Source organism: Serinus canaria, chromosome 20 (assembly GCF_022539315.1).
Source record: "Serinus canaria isolate serCan28SL12 chromosome 20, serCan2020, whole genome shotgun sequence".
Classification (NCBI taxonomy): Eukaryota; Metazoa; Chordata; class Aves; order Passeriformes; family Fringillidae; genus Serinus; species Serinus canaria.
The window spans coordinates 4,320,786-4,336,383 of NC_066333.1; the positions used below are offsets into that span (position 1 = coordinate 4,320,786).

At 50.0% G+C, this 15,598-nt stretch overlaps 1 protein-coding gene across 2 annotated transcripts in view; it reads left to right on the forward strand.

Annotated features, from left to right (window-relative positions):
* Positions 1-7,361: 7,361 nt before the first annotated feature.
* PPP1R16B (protein phosphatase 1 regulatory subunit 16B) overlaps positions 7,362-15,598 on the forward strand; it is a 60,354-nt gene continuing 52,117 nt past the window's right edge. For both annotated transcript variants that reach the window (XM_030232824.2, XM_030232823.2), the window contains exon 1: positions 7,362-7,449. The gene's annotated coding sequence lies outside the window, so the exon portion shown is untranslated. The remainder of the gene's footprint in view (positions 7,450-15,598) is intronic.

Below are 15,598 nucleotides of genomic sequence, written 5' to 3' on the forward strand. Positions count from 1 at the left end.
ATTCACAGTCTCCTTGTGCTCCTTCCCTTCCCAGATGGTCAAGCCCTGCTGAACTCAGGCCCCTCTGAAGCTGCTCAGAGTCAGGGGTGGCACTGCCAGCCTTCCCTGCAGCTCTGGGTGCTGCTCCAGGGGACAAGGGCTGTGCTCACCCCTGGGAGAGGAGCAGGACCTGGGTGAGGCACCAGAGCCATGAGAGTGGCTGGGGAGAAGCTCCTGTATTGGTTTCTTTGGGTCTGCATTGAACACTTGAGATGGTAGTTCATGTTTGGAATTAAGTGTTGATCATTTCTTATCAGTGAAACAATCTCACAACCATGAGTTGGGCAGCTTTTCATTAGAAGGCACAAAATGGCCAACAATTTTTGGTACAAGGGCTTTAAAGACTAAAGTATCTAATGAAGAAAGGACACCTGGATTATTTTCTGTGGCATTCACATTCTCTGGAAAAATCCCTTCACCCAGGACTTTTCTCTTGGGAAGCTGAGAAGCCTCAGAGAAAAGGAAAACAATTCTGATCTCATTTGCTTCTCCTGTGCTGTGCTCACATGTGGAATGTGTTTGGAGATTGTTCACCCACAGGTGATTGTTCCATTGCATTCTGCTGGGAGTTGTTTTCTCTCTTTGGCCAATCAGAGCCAGGCTGTATCAGAACTCTGGAGAGAATCACAAGCTTCCATTATTATCTTTTTAGCCTTCTGTCTGTATCCTTGCTGTATTCTTTAGTATAGTATAGTTTAGTATTCTTTTATATAATATAGTATTATAAAATAATAAATCAGCCTTCTGAGAACATGGAGTCAGATTCATCATTCCTGCCTTTGTTGGGACATTTCCCAGCAAATACAATAATTTTCCTTTTAACCCAATAACTGATCCCACAGAGCTGCAATGGGGACTTTTCTGCCCAATTACAAAATGCCACCCAAACCCATGGAGAAGGAGGAAGAAGAAGCATGAAGGAGAAACCCAGGATGACACTCTGTGCCCTCCATCCAACACATTAAAAATCCCAAACCCTCAATTTCTCACCCAGTGACACACCTGCACTGCTCTCTAGAATCTATTGCACACTTTTGTGGATTCCAGTCTGTCTTGAAGTCTGGGACACTTTCTCCATGGATGAGGGTCAGAGTCAGAGCTCCCCTGGGGGTCAGGGCACCCCAGAGCAGACACAGAAATATTCCCTGTGCCCTGGGTTTGCACATTCCTGAGAATAAACCCACCTGGAAACTGGAGGATGAAGCTCCTCAGCCAGCAGAAGCAGGTGACTGAGCAGGCTGCTAGGACAGCATGGCTGGTTCATCTCAAGGGTTAAGTGCCAGAACAAGCCAAGGGCCTGAGGTTATGACTCCAGAAAAAACATGTTTGCAGTTTTTCTGTTCCAGAGTGTTCTGAGGCCAAGTTTCTATGTGAGCTTGGATTAAAAAATACATTGCACAGTTGTATATCTAAACAGAAATGCCAGGCACACCCTTAAACCCTCCAGCTTGTCAAATACCTGAATGCCACAGGGTATTTTGTGGCTAAATGTTCTGTACACTTACTGCAAACCAGATTATTGGACAGTATTTGCTTTAACAGGGGAGAAAGCTCACAGATAATGACAAAGCACTGATGAGTTTCAAGTCCAGTGCACTGGAGATATTTTAATTAATTCCAATCAATGGCTGCCTAATAGAAGGTGGAAGGGCCTTTAATGGGACCAGTGTGTGAGAGCTGTGTAGAAAATGTCATGGTTTTCCTCTGGTAGTGCCCTGACTTTCCCTCTAATCCACAGCCCTCTGCAAAAGTGACATTTGCTTTCAAAACCTGTGCTGCTCTTTGTATTTGCCATTACACTTAACACTGCTGTGTTGCTGTGGTCAAGGGCTTTATTCTCAGACTTTTTAACTGATTAAAGAAAGCAGAATTCAGAGAAATGAGTGGTGCTGCAGGTGTTTGAGGATGCTGCAGACCCTGTTTTGCAGGGGTACCAAACCTGGTAGCACAGCTCTGCTCTGGGTTTCTGTGTCAGTCTCTGCTTTCTCTGGGCACAGGTCCCAGGCTGGAGAACAGCAGCATGGCAATTATTTTCCAAATTTCCATCAGCTTTGTGAACCACAGGTGAAGGCCCACCCTGTTCCACAAGTGAATTATGGGCTGGGTGATTTCCTCAAGGCCAGAAACTGAGAAATTCAAGGATGTTATCAGGAAGGAGAGTTGCAAATAAAATAGCATTGTCTCATCTAAATGCTAAAGCATCTTTCAGTAGCCCAGTGCTGAGATACTTTAGAAGCATCCTGCTGTGCCTGCTGTGATATTTTCTTCCTAAAAGCCTTCATCACTGCCACCAGAGCTGTCCAGCATGGCCTGATATCAGGTAGCCAGAGGGTCTTGTACTGATTCTCTCTTTTTGGAGGCTGGATTTTGAGGTTGCCCTCTCCATGAGCAGCTGTAACCTTTAAAGTCCCTGCTATGAGTCCATTGCCAATGTGGCAGTGCAGAGAGCCTGTGCAGCACCAGCAGTGTTGTGCTTTCATGTTTTAGTCTGTAATAAACATAAACCAGCTCATTGCTGGCCTTCAAAGTCTCCAGCCAGGTGCAAAGTTTGCACCTTGAGATGATCTTTGTGATTAATCTCCCCAAATGCAGTGAAGAAGGTAAGTAACAGGTATTAAAGTGCCATGTGAGGGTGAGAGGAAGGAAACAAGCTAGAGCAGTATAAAAGGTTTTCATCTCCCAAGCTATGGACAGAGGGAAATGCTTGGAGCTGTCTGGGGGGGGGGTCTTCCCAGAAAGTTCTGGAGATGGCACTCACCCACATGCTGCAGCAGGAGGGAGGCCCCAGCAGGGATTGGAGGCACTGGAGAAGGGGCAGGGGTTAGTGGTGAGATCAAACCAGGGCTGCTGCAGGGCTGTGCTGAGCTGCAGTGCAATTCCTGCTTGTCACTGCAGCTCCTGTGCACAGTGGGGGGAGGAAACCACCTCCAGAGCAAATCCCCTCCAAGCAAACCCCAGAGGATTCCGTGCCAGGCACTCAGGTGTCCTCACAGATGTGCTCACCTGACACCAGGGGACTGCTCTGGCTGCAGGCATCCCTGGCAAGGTGGGGCAGGCAGTGCCCATTCCTTCAGCCTGAGGATGAGGAGGAGCAGCTGGGACACAGCTTCTCCCTGGGTGAGCAGACAGCTCCTCTCCACAGGGATTTGGACTTGTGACCTTGCAGGCTGTGGATCTTTGTCCACCAGCCTGTAAGAGTTCCTTCCTGCCAAGGCTTGAAATCCTTCACAGGTCAGCCTGGTCCTGGCTCTTTGTGGGTTTAGAGAGGTTTTCCTCTCCAGACCTGCTCCTGGCTCTTATGTCTGCAGGTGACCATGCTGGGAAAGTCCTGGTGTGCCAGTGCAGCTTTCACTGCCTTGGTGGGCACTGGGGCTGGCACTGCATGTTCTGCCTGCAGGAGCTGGCCTTTGTGCCTGCAGGAGAGGAGAAGTGAGTGGCAGCCCGTGATAAGGGTGTGTTGTACAAGTATTGGGGATTGACCCATTAAGCCTTTTCCTTCTTTTGGTCTATTTACAAGGTACCAACTGCCACTGGCACCATCCCACATCTTAATTTTCCTGCAGTGGTGAGGATACACTTGGAGAGCTTGTTGGTGTGTTGGGAATTCCTGGTGCCAGTTCACTGCCCAGTTTGGCGTGGACTTCCCTGGTGCAGGTGATGTCCTCAAGGTCACAGTCCCTCCCACCAACCTTTGCAAGGTTTTTTACTGATCTGAAGCATGAAATATCAGTTACTTTTGACTTTTCTTGCTACAGCACTTTTGAATTCAGCAGTACCAGATGAATGCACCTTGTTTTGGCATCCTGGTTTATTCTTCAGCTAATCTCTGATATCCTCTCCTGACCTTCTACTGAAATCAGCATGAATATCCCAGATCTACTCCTCTGTCTCTTTTAGTCCCTCAGTTCTGTTGCTACTTTCCCCTTTCCCTTGGTGCCCTCCTGTGTCCTCTCTTCTCTTACTGATTTCCTTCATCTAATTTTCCTTCTTAAGTCAAACTCTGGTTATTCCACGTGTAAGACATTTGAGAGCTTTCTCATGACATCAGCACTTTTCAAGCCCTTGAATCCGCTGTTTGTTTGTTTGTTTAACAGAGAATAATCAATGTCAGTGTTCTTACACATGAATCTTTCTCTATGATATTGTTTCACCACTGGCCACTGTCTGGCCTGAACATCATTTCCTTTTCTTGTCCCTTGCTGTTTCCTTCTGGAGAGCCCACACCCCACAGCTGGATCACTCCTCTCCTCCCACCACCCCGCAGCTCCCCTTGTGCTGCACCACTGATTTCCTCCCACTATCTCTGTTTAAAACCCACCCTCATCTGCAAGATTGCCCATTTCCTTCTGTTTCCCCATCCCTGTTTTACCCACCTTCCTTCCCAGCACCTTCCCAGCACCTTTCTGTGCCTCCCTTGGCTTCACCTCCTGCCCTGGGTGAGCCCCGGTGCTCAAAGCAGCCATGGCAAACTTCTGCCTTCGTTTGTTGTCTCATGCCTTGTTCCTCCTCCCAGCCCTCCCTGTGCTGCCAGAGTGCCCATGGGCATTCCCAGGGGCGTTTGGATGTGCAGGCAGGGAGAGGACACGTTCCTCTGCTCTGCAGAGGCTCTTGCTCCTTGGCAGCAGGTTGAAGTGAGGACATGGGCTGCTCGCTCTCCATCAGACAGCAGCTCTGAGCTGGAGTCAAACAAACGCACCAGGAGACCTTGAAACACCACGAAAGGAGAACTTTGCCAGGGCACTCAAACTGCAGAGATTGGAAGCACAAATTGAAGAGGGGAGAGGAAAACACAGCAGCACCTCAGCCCTGTGTGGGGCTGCAGCCCAGCTGTGCCCAGCTGTGTGTTTGACAGGCTGACAGCAGCCCTGCACCCTGGAGCAGAGACCACAGCCAGACGTGTCCTGCATGCCTGCAGAGCAGGGCAGGAGTTCTGCTGTCACCTCACTTCTTCACTTGGAACTCCCAGCACGGCCCATGGCAGCTCCTTCTGTGCATCCCAGCCACAGGGACTGCTCAGTGTCCTTCAGCCTCTGCAGCTTTCCACCTGTTTGTTTAATCCAGGAGGCTCCTCTGACCACTGAGCAACTTATGTACCATAAAAGCACAAGAGAAAAATCCCCTTCTTAGGCCTGGGTGAAATCTTTGCAGCAAATAGTGATTTCCTGAAAAAAGGAGTTTGAGCAACCAAAGCTACTTGTGAAATTGGATTGAATGCTGGATGAGGAAGAGGAATCTAGGAACTGAGTCTTTGAAACTGCTGGATGCTTTATTGGTGCTTTTTGTGCAAGTTCACCTTTGAAATTTTTTTTTTCCTTAACTGAGGTCTCTGCAAAATTTTATTTGTACTGGGGGAAAAAAGAAGGAGAACTTGATGCCATGAATTTTGACTATATTAGTAAACAAACATTGTATTTCTCTTCTAGCTCCAAATCTTTGCATTGGCAACTGAAGCAAAGGCTTTGATTTGCCAGCAGAAACGAGGATGATGCAGAAGGCTGCGGGCTCTCAGATGAGCTCAGCCCTCCCTCTGCCCTGAAGGTCTCCAGTCCCAGGCCCTGGGCACTGCAGGATCCTGCTAAGGCTGTAGCTGTACTTATCTTCCCAATAACAATGCTGATACCCAAATTTGAACAGAAAAGGGGCGGGGGGGAAGCTGTGAGAGCAATTTTGAGGATATTTTAGGGGATTTTTATCATGTAGCTGTTAAGCTGCATTTCAGCTCTTTACGCTGACTCACCGGTCTGGCACAGAGCCAGGGGATTTATGAGACTCCCCTTCATTTCCATACGTGCCTCAGAAAGCAGCTGTGCTTACAACACAATTTCAATAAACAGACAACTGAATTATGGACTTCAGAGACTGATGCAAAGTTGCTGAGCTCTCCAGTGCCCTGGGCTAAGGCTCCTGCTGCCAGACTCGGGCTTTGGAGAGCCGCCTCCACCCTGCGCAGCCCAGGGCTGCCAAGGTCCTGCCTGCTGATCCAAGCCTAGTCCCAGAGCTGTAATTAACCTCTAACGTGGCCACAGCTTTTCCCATTCCATCCATCCTGCCCCTCTATCTCTGTGCATCCAGTGAGGAGGGGAACACAGATGCACTTTCTTCTCTTCAGCTTTGTTTTCAGATTTTTGCACCCACAGAGGCAGTAATAAGACAAGTTTTACAGTTAAGCCATGTCTCTGTTGGGTCCCTTGCTGACTCCTAAACTGGGGTTCTGCCATGTTGCAGTAGTAATAAGTGAATTCTGGACAGAGCTCTCAATCACATGTCAGAGTAAGCTCCCACCTTAGCCAGACCTTCACCCTGTGGATGGTGTCTCACACTCCTGTACAGCTGCAAAGATTCAGGCTTGTTACCTGTGAACACTTCCCTACACCTTGCCCTGTTTCAGGGAGTGACTCACATTTTGAACCTAAAGGCCTCTCTTGGGCTAGAAGGGTTTCAGTGAAACCTCACAGCTCGGTGTCAGAGCTGCTCCCCGTGGATCTGCTCAGCCTGGGAAGAGGCTCTTTCCCAAGGAGAAATAGAGTCCATGGTGATTAATCCTCCAAACCTTCTGAAACCCATTTCGCCCTGGAAAATGCAGCTGATCCCAGACACAATATCTGACAGCAGCATGAGGAATCTGCTCTGCTCCCAGTGGGTGAGTGTGGGCTCCCCAGTGCCACTCCCTGGCCCAGGAGGCTTCTTGGCTTCTCTCCCAGCTCCAGTGACTGGTTTGACTCCTGGCAATGGCTCTTATCTGCCTATAAAATTGGCATAAGGCACACTTCAGGAATGGCACTTGGTTTTGGTATCAGTCACCATGTTTAAAGCGATGTTACACTGCGCTGGGGGGGATTTTGGTTCCTCCTAAAAAATTCTCTGGGACCCCATCCTATGTCACTCTGTGGCAAATAGGAACCTGCTGACAGGCTCAGATATTTATGCCAAAACCCGTGGCAAAACAGTTTCTAAACCACATATTCACCTTCCAGCCTCAGTGGGGGCAGCAGCATCCTTGTGCTAAGCCAAAAGTCGGGGTAAATCTTACCCATAGGCAGCTGGGCAGGCAGAGGTACGACCTTCCACCAAAATTCAAAGAGGTTTTTTAAAAAAATATTTATTTATCCTAATTACCCCTCCCGGCGACAGAAACAGCCCCTCCCGCCCCATGCGGACGAGCCCTCTCTCCCCGGAGCCCGCAGCGGCCGCTCCCGCAGCATCCCCGGGGATGCTCCGCGCCTTCACCTGCGGGGCGGGCGCCGCTCCCCGCCCGCCTCCGGCCCCGGCCCCTCCTCGGGGCGGAGCTGCGGCCGCAACCGGGGCCGGAGGCGGGCGGGGACCGGCTCTGCGCGGCGCCGCTGCCTCTCTCCCTCCGCTTCCCTCCGCCCGCCGTGCTGCGGGGCCGGGCCCGCTGCGCGCAGCTCCGCGGTGAGTGCGGGGCCGGGGCCGTGCTGGGGGAGCGGCGGGGTTGGGGCTGGCCCGGCTCGGCTCGGCTCGGTCCGGTCCGGCCGGGGATGCTGCGGGGGTGCCGCGGTGCTGCCGAGCCGCGGGCGGGCGCGGTCCCCGGCGCAGCCACGGCGGAGTTTGGGTAACTCCAGCCCGGAGCGGGCTGTGCCCTGCCCGGAGCACGGCACGGCTCAGCCCGGCCCCTTCCCTGGCACATGGATGGGGACGCGGCTCCTTCCTCCTCTCTCCGGCTCCGCGGGGCTTTTGTGGCTCGGGTTGAAGCGGTGTTGGCAGCGCGGGTCGCCGTGCGCTGAGGATGGGGATGTTCCGGGCTGTTCGTGGGTGGGTTTTGCTCGGTGCGTGTGGAATTCCGATCCCTTCTGGCACGAAAGGGGTGCGGAAGAAATTTACTCGAGGTAGCATAAATACAAGCAACTGTAATTGCTGAAATTGGCATCGGGGTCGCAAGTGCTAATTTCAGGTGAGGTGAAGGGTTTTTGGAGACAGTCTCCTTCAGGCTCTGGCAGACCCGGGGAACTTCAGTCTGAACTTCAGTCCCTTCTCCAGCTCCAGGGCCTGAGGTGGCAGTGGTGGTAGAGATGCTTTTGGTTGACTGACAAGCCACCAAATTCTGGTTTATCTCTGTACTTGCTTATCGTGAAAAGATCTGTTCTGCACGGTGAAAACCGCTCGAGGAGGAGGAGGAAGATGCTTCAAGCTGCAGTAGAGTAATAGCTGGTAAAGTGGCTTTTCACAAATTGTCAGAGAAAGGAGAGGGTTCACAAACCTGAAAAAAAAAAAAAAACCAAACAAACCCAAACCCATCTCTGAGCCCTCCTGTTCCCTGGCAAACCCTCAGGAAACCTCGGGAGCAGCGGCTGCCTGGGCTGCCCTCGCTGTCACCTTGACCCAGCCTCCCCTGACCTGCTGTCCTGAGCCCTGCCATTACTGTTAAGTGGTTTTTCACAGATGGAAGGGCCAAGGGCTGTTATGGCAGAAAGCAGAAGGGTTTTTTCTGGCTGGAACAGAACTTAGTCTGGAGGTGGGTTGTGTTTGTTGTGAAAGATGTAATGTATTAAACCCTGATAGTGAAGAATACTTTTTTCATTCATGTTTTTTCCTTCCTTTCCTTCTCAATGCTATGGGTTGGATAAAAAACTGTGGATGATATTACAATACTCTTATTACAGTATTTTAATGGGTTTTGCTTTATGTCCTGAGATCTCTCATGAGGCTGGAATTTAATAAAAAAAAAAAGCTAATTTTCCCTCTGACTGAAAAACATAAGTGACTATTTAATAAGAAAAATAAGGTTTAAAGTGTTGAACTCCAGATATGTGTGATGGATGTGATGAAATGCCGAGATATCACATCTTCTTTTTGCCATCAAGACCACGTGTTCAGGATGTGCATTTCTAACAATGTCTTGTTGTTGAGTCAGTTGTTGCAGGAAAAATGGCTCTGTGTAAATGTGCTGGTACCAATTGTACCAGCTCCTCAGTCCTTCTGCATCGCTTCTGCAGTCACTTTGTTGGAACCTTATTTTCCCTTGGTTTAATAATTTATAAAATGCCTGTTGCCTCTAGGCACATTTCATCCAGCAAGAAGAAAAACATCAACCAGTGTTTACTGGTTACGAAGCCTGAGGTTGACAAATAATGAAGCTTTTGTGGATGAGGGGGTGTCTCGTTTTTATCTTATATAAACTCACAAAAATGCAGGATTTGTGCTGCAAGTCTTGTTGGTTGTTACTTAGTTCTTTCCCCCATCCTTTAAAAGGTCTCTTGCCTGCTGGTGACAAAGTGGGTTTTAACTATGACCTTCCTTACCCTGATTTTGGGTCTTCTTCTCCTTTTTCCTTTTACTTGTGTCTGACTTGAGTTTAGCAGCTCTTGAGTATTTAACAAATGTCAAGGAAGGTGGCAAAATCAGATCCTACATCTTCACCAGCTGAGCTGCTTTGGCTGAAAGAGATCAACCTCTTTTTGGGCAATAAATTGCTCTCTCAAATCCTCTGCCAGATACTTATGAGCCACTATCATTAACTGCATTTTGAATCACTCATTGACCTGGAGGGGGGAAATTGGCCTGCAGTTCGTCTCATCTCCTTTGAAACTGCTAAATGATGATTCAGTGACCTCGGTGGGCAAATTATATCAGCAGCTAATTGGCCTAAGAAGAAAAACTTGCCTGATACCAAATAAACTGGCTGCTGCTGTTCATTATCCTGAGGAGGATGCTCCAGGTGAAAGCTCCAGTTTCAAACAATGACAGGGTTTTGTTGTGGCACTGGCAAGGGGACACAGCCAGCTCCTTCTTTTGGCCATACTGGGTGTGGTGTCCACTCCACCTCCAGCAGGTTTTGAAGGTATTGTCCTCTGAAGGATAAAAATCGTAACTCTTCAAGCTTGCCTTCCCCTGTGGATTGCCCTCTCCTCTTCCTCCTCAGAGGGTGCTCACTGGGGTGTGGTGGTTTTGGGACTTGGCTCTGGGGGGATCCCAGCAGAGCTGAATTTAGGAAGGAACGCAAAGCATAATGCAGGGGCCCTGCTCATCACCTTGCCATTCCCATCCCTGCTCTGGCAAAGCCCTTTCCAGGAGCCCTGTGCCACTTCCCAAAGATGCCTGGCAGCTTCCTGGCCCCATGCTGGGGACACGGGTTGGGTTAACCCTTTGTGGGCAGTGCTGGGTGCCAGCTGGGGAGAGCAGGGCATTGTGCCCTGCTGTGCTCAGTCCAACCTCGCTGCTTGTTCTGAACAGCTCAGGGCCAGTGGCTTCTCTTCAAGGAGAGTGGAACTGCAGGGGAGTGCCAGGCTAGAAGCATCCAGGTGTGGCCTGCTCAGCTTTCCTTGCTTAAGCAGCTGCAGGAGTCAGCCGGGATGTGTGAAAGGGGTCAGCTGGTGGCTTTTGCAAGGCTGTTAGTCGACTTACACCACCTCCTAGGATGGGCTTGCCAGCTGGCTCATCCTTTAGGGGAGTTTCAAGAGGCTTATCACAATCTTACTAGAAATCTGTCGTCTTCTATTAATCTGCTTGTCTCTCCTTGTCTCCTTCCCGAGCGCTCCCCTGCACATTCACCTCCACAGCCCCGCTCTGCTGCTGCCCCACACCAGCTCTGCTGCTTGCCAGAGCCTTTCTTAGGGCTTGCACAATTGTGGACTGTCACATTTTACCATCCAACGTGGTTTTTTTTTGTTATATATAGAGAGATACTATATTTTTAAAGGTTTTTCTCTGAAGGTGATGCTCCTGAAAGGACAGTGGAGCCCAGGTGCTTTGCTGGCTGGGTGGAGGTGCAGGGTGGTACCACAGCAAGGTGAGTCCAGCTCTGATTAAGGCAAAACCCACTCCTAGGTCAGGTCAGGCTCAGTGTGGAGCACGGGGGGCTTGGCCACAGCAGCAGCACCAGGGGCAGGTGATGGTGGGAGCATCTCACCCCTGAAATCAGGATAGTTCCCAGGGATGAAATCAGGGTAGTTTGCTGGGCAGTGCTGGGCTTGGCTTGGGCAAACAGCAGCAGAAAAGCTGTCAGGCTTGGGGAGGTGAGAGGAATGAATGCAACACCCCGGGTCTCAGAGCAGTGGGCTGGGGTTTGTCAGTGAGGCTCTGACACGGGGCTGAGTCAGGACTCAGCACTGCTGGCCGGGGCAAATGACACCTGCAGAGTGATGTGGCTCTTCCTGGCAGAGCTTTTCCTTGCAGCTCTCAGAAGCATGTCAGCACTGGGGTTAACAGCCACATAGGCACTGAGGAAAAAGAATGAATAGCTTGAGGAAGGCTAAGCTTAATACCCAAACAAAGCAAAAAAAAAAATGGTGTATCGTTTGATGGGGATTAAGTGAGCTGGGAGATCTCTGGCTCTAGAGGCCCAGCTAGGAAATGCACAGCCTGTGACAAAGGTGGCTTGGCTGTCCCTGCTTCCAGAGACAGCATCCATGTGCTGATGCAGGTGCTGAGCTGCTGGAGCCGCCCATCTGCCTCTCCCCTTGACTTTCACAGGGGTGGATGCTCTTTCTCCTGCACAACACATTGTTTGCTCTCCTTGAATGTTGCTAGCTGGCAGGGAAAGAGATCAGTCTGTTTTTTTCCAGAACAGTCAGCTGATTTTGTCCCATGGGAAGTGGTTGAAAAGCATGAGACAGGTGGGTTGGCATTCCTGCTTTGTAGCCCTCCATAATTCCAGCAGGAGAAGGATGAACGGGAAAAGTGCAGTTGCTGGGTACATTTTTGTGTTTGCATTTGAAAGAGCTTGATAGGCTGTGATTAATGGGGCTAAATGGAAGCTTGATAAATGGTAAAGTCAAAGGAACCTCAAACAAAAATGGCCTTACAAGGAGGCCTTAGGGTTTGTATAAGAGGCAGGCTGTGGGTCTGCTGTAGTGCTGTTTGGTTATGGTGGGCAGAGAGCACTGCAGGCTCTGTCCCCTGTCTTGTGTGTCCCGTGCACCTGCTGAGGGACAGCCCTGTGGCTGTGCAGACACTCCTGCAGGTGGTTGTTTTTCTCCTGGTTTAAATTCATGTGATGTTCCCAAATGGAGAGTACCACATCTGCATCCCAGAGCCCCCCATGTCCCCATAGCCAGGCTCCAATTAAGGATGCTCTAAAAGCAGCAGGCCAGCTACCATGGCCTTGCAGATGAGAACCATTGGCCTGATCTATTTTTACAGGGAATTAAACTAGAAAAAGGTACTGCCACTCTAGAATAAGAAGCCACCTGGGGAGTTAACCCAGAATAGTTGTTCTGCTTTGAATTCACGCCCTATCTCCCTTCAAGATAACTTTCCTTCCACCATTGCAGGCCCTGTAAATGCAAAATACAGGGCATGGCTTAAGCAGGATCCCCACCAGAGCCAGGAAAACACCTTCTTTTTCCTGAGGTCTCCCTGAATCCACACACACTCCTTAATTCAGGCATCCTTCTCTGTCATGAATCTGCCCTGTTTCATTCTCGATGCCCCACAGAGAGCTGTGCTCCTCTCCCACCCCAGCTCTGTGCTTTGCTCCAGCAGCCTGACTGACTGCCAGCTCCCACAGCCACTTCTGCTGCCCTCCCCTGTCCCCACCCAGCTCCTGAGCAGGTGACACTCAGTGAAATGAGCATCCTGAGTGCTCAGTCCCCGTCAGGATTGTGCAAAGAGCTTTTCTCAGGCTCACCACCTTTCTCAGCGAGTCGGTGTGAGCAGCAGCTGAGAGGCAGCATCAGGTGGTTTTTCAGAGCTGGGGCTGATAATTTGGGCTGGCCAGGGGTGGCAGGTGTAAATTATTTGCAGTGGCCAAAGGTTTTGCTCTGGTGCTTCTGTGGTCTTGTATCCATCAGGAGGAGCAGTGGGGATGTTGGTGTGATGGTTTGAGTTGTGCTTGGACATTGATCCTCTGGATTTGTCAAGCTCAAGTTAAATGTATGTAATTTTAACATCTCCTGATTCTTTGGGGGCTGACTCATGCTTTCTTGGCCTGAATGATTCATTGCTCTTGAACTCCATTGCTAAATTCATTATGCAACAATTACAGGGTTGGGAATGCCACCCTAAGTGCACACAAACAAGCTGGCAGCAACTCCCCCCTCCTTTTCTCTCACCCTGAGTTGCCAAGAGACCTTCCTTGTGAGTTTGCTCTTGTCCCTGCTTTGTGGGTGAGGGTCTGCCATGTCTTCCTGCTCTGCCCTTGAGCTGAGAGGGTCAGGAGTTGCAGGTTGGGTATTTCTGGGAGAGAGGAGAGCCCAGGAGGGAAGGATGGAGGTGCACAGCTTCATTCATCAGGACCAGTTGCCTTAATTTTATCCCAGCTGCTCCATATGATGTTATGGCATCCTTAATGATCCACATGGGAAAACCCCAAGTATCAGACCTTGCTCTAAGGTGCTCCATGTTGTGGTTTTGGAGTTTGGCAGCATTCAATGGGCACAGATTCTGCTTGATGACTGGCACAGCAGCTCAAAGGTCAAATACCCCTCCAAGGAGAAAGACCAAGGAAGGAAGGAGGAGAACCCTCTGCTGGCTGTGAGGTGCCCAGTAATAGCTTCATTTTCTCTCCTTGGTGGGGCTAAGATGAGATTCAGGGATTTGTATAGGACTTGGCTTTTTACTAGTGAGGTCTCAAGCAAGAGTTCATCTGGTCTGTGAAGTTAAGTGGTTTTGTACTGGGTGGGCTTTGCTTAGGCCCCCCAAGCAGTGGGTGGGAGCAGGGCTGCAGGGCTGTCAGTGGGATGCAGAAGGGTCATCCCCACCATCTACTGGGTCTGATCAGATTTCAGGCTTTAAGGTGCCCCTGTCACCTGAATTTGACTTCTGCACTGGTTTTTCTACCATCCAAAGAACATTTCTTCTCAGAACAAACATTCAAGTGAGGTATCTACCCAGTGACAAGGCTGGCACCTCTGCCCCTCCAGAAAGTCTTCCCTTAGAGCAGCCATTCTTCCCAGCTGAGGCCTTAAATCTTGATATCTTTGGGAAGAGTCTCTGACTGTTTGCACATTGGGACAGCAGAGAAGAATGGCTGAATGTTGGGCTGAGGTTTTCCAAGGTTTTCCGTGGTCCTCCTTGGCCTGTGGGAGCAGAGCCCTTGTGCTGGTAATCCCAGAAATGGCAGAAGCAAAGTAAGAACTGGACTGGTGAGGAGGAGAGCTGCATCAGCAATTCTGGTTCCATGCTCGCAAGTCAAGTTAATCTCACGTATCAGAAATCCTATTTTCAAACAAGTAAGTGGTAAATATTTGATTAAAGTAGATGTCAGAGCAATTGTGTTGTCAGAGCAGCAAGTCAAGCCAACAACCACCCCGACTGTGGCCAAGAGGAGATGCAGAAAGCACAGAAAGTAGGGCACGTATGGTGACGTGCAGCTTGATAAAAATAAGGTCCTTCAGAAACAGAAAATCTGCCTTGCAAGCAAGGCAGTGGCAAGCTGCTCCCAGAGTCTGATTTCAGAGTGAAACTGGCGATGTTGGCACCGCAGAGAGCTGTGCTAACGATTTGTTAGCATTCTGCTAGCAAAACAGTTCCTTTCCATCTCATGGCTCGCATGTGAGATAAGGCGAGTTCCTCTGGAGCGGGCGGGCAGAGGTGGAAGTGAGAGGCGGTGCTGCTTTTCCCTTGCTGCTTTCTGCTCATCTGCATCTTAAGGAGCCTTTGTCCTCTTCAAGTATTGTGGTTCCACTTTCTAGAAGATGCTCTTGGAATATTCCTGCAGGCTTCCAGGGAAAGCAGCCTGGGTTGCCCTGGTCCAGGAGTGCTGACTGTGGGTGCTGCTGTGAGCGAGCTGGCCCTGGTTCCCTATAGCAGCTATAGGGTGCTGCAGGGGGTCTGACCTGGTCTGGAAGTGTTGCATCAGCAGCCTCAGGGCCCCCTTCTTGCATGCTGGGGGCTAACCTTGACCTGCAGAATCTGGGGGAGCTGGAGGATGAATTGTTTTGGTGACACATGCGTGGTTTAGCTGGTCAAGAAGTCATGGAGTTCACCAAGGTATAAGGGCTAAACCCTAGACAACAAACCCAGATGTTTGAGCTGTCTGGAACAAAGCATCCCACACTGTCACATGGTTAATTAATTTTCCCCAAGTTTTTCTCACCTCTTTACTCTCCCAGCAGACCCTTTGGGCTCCCTGCTGGTCCCTGCTCAGCAGAGGCAGGAGGGTAACACTTTCCTGAGCAGCTGTACGGGCTCCCTGATGGATGCAGGATGGGTCAGAGGGTGTCTTTTTGTGTTATTTTGTTAAGGCCTTTGGAGAATTATTGGAATTGTTATAGATACACTCAATAATGTCCATAAGCTTTAGAGCTGAAAGCATTTTGTTAGTGGTAATTAAATGCAACCGCTGGTTGGAATGGATGGATCAGATGGTTGGGAAGGGAATCCTCTCATAAATCTCCCAAAAAATCAATATTCCTCCTGTCAGGCGTGTAGCAAACACTTTTAAATTCTGCCAGTCACTGGCTTTGTCACCGTGGTGCCCTAGGGCTGACAGAATCACACCTTTCCTTGGAAAGGGACCAGCGAGGCAGGACTTGCTTTTGGTGGCAAAAACCCCAGAGAATCAATAAAAATTGTGGAATGTAGTCAGTCCCACTGGATGGGAGCTCCCTGTAAGAAGGCACAGCCCTGGGGGTGCACATCTGCACGGGGGATGCCTGGAGTG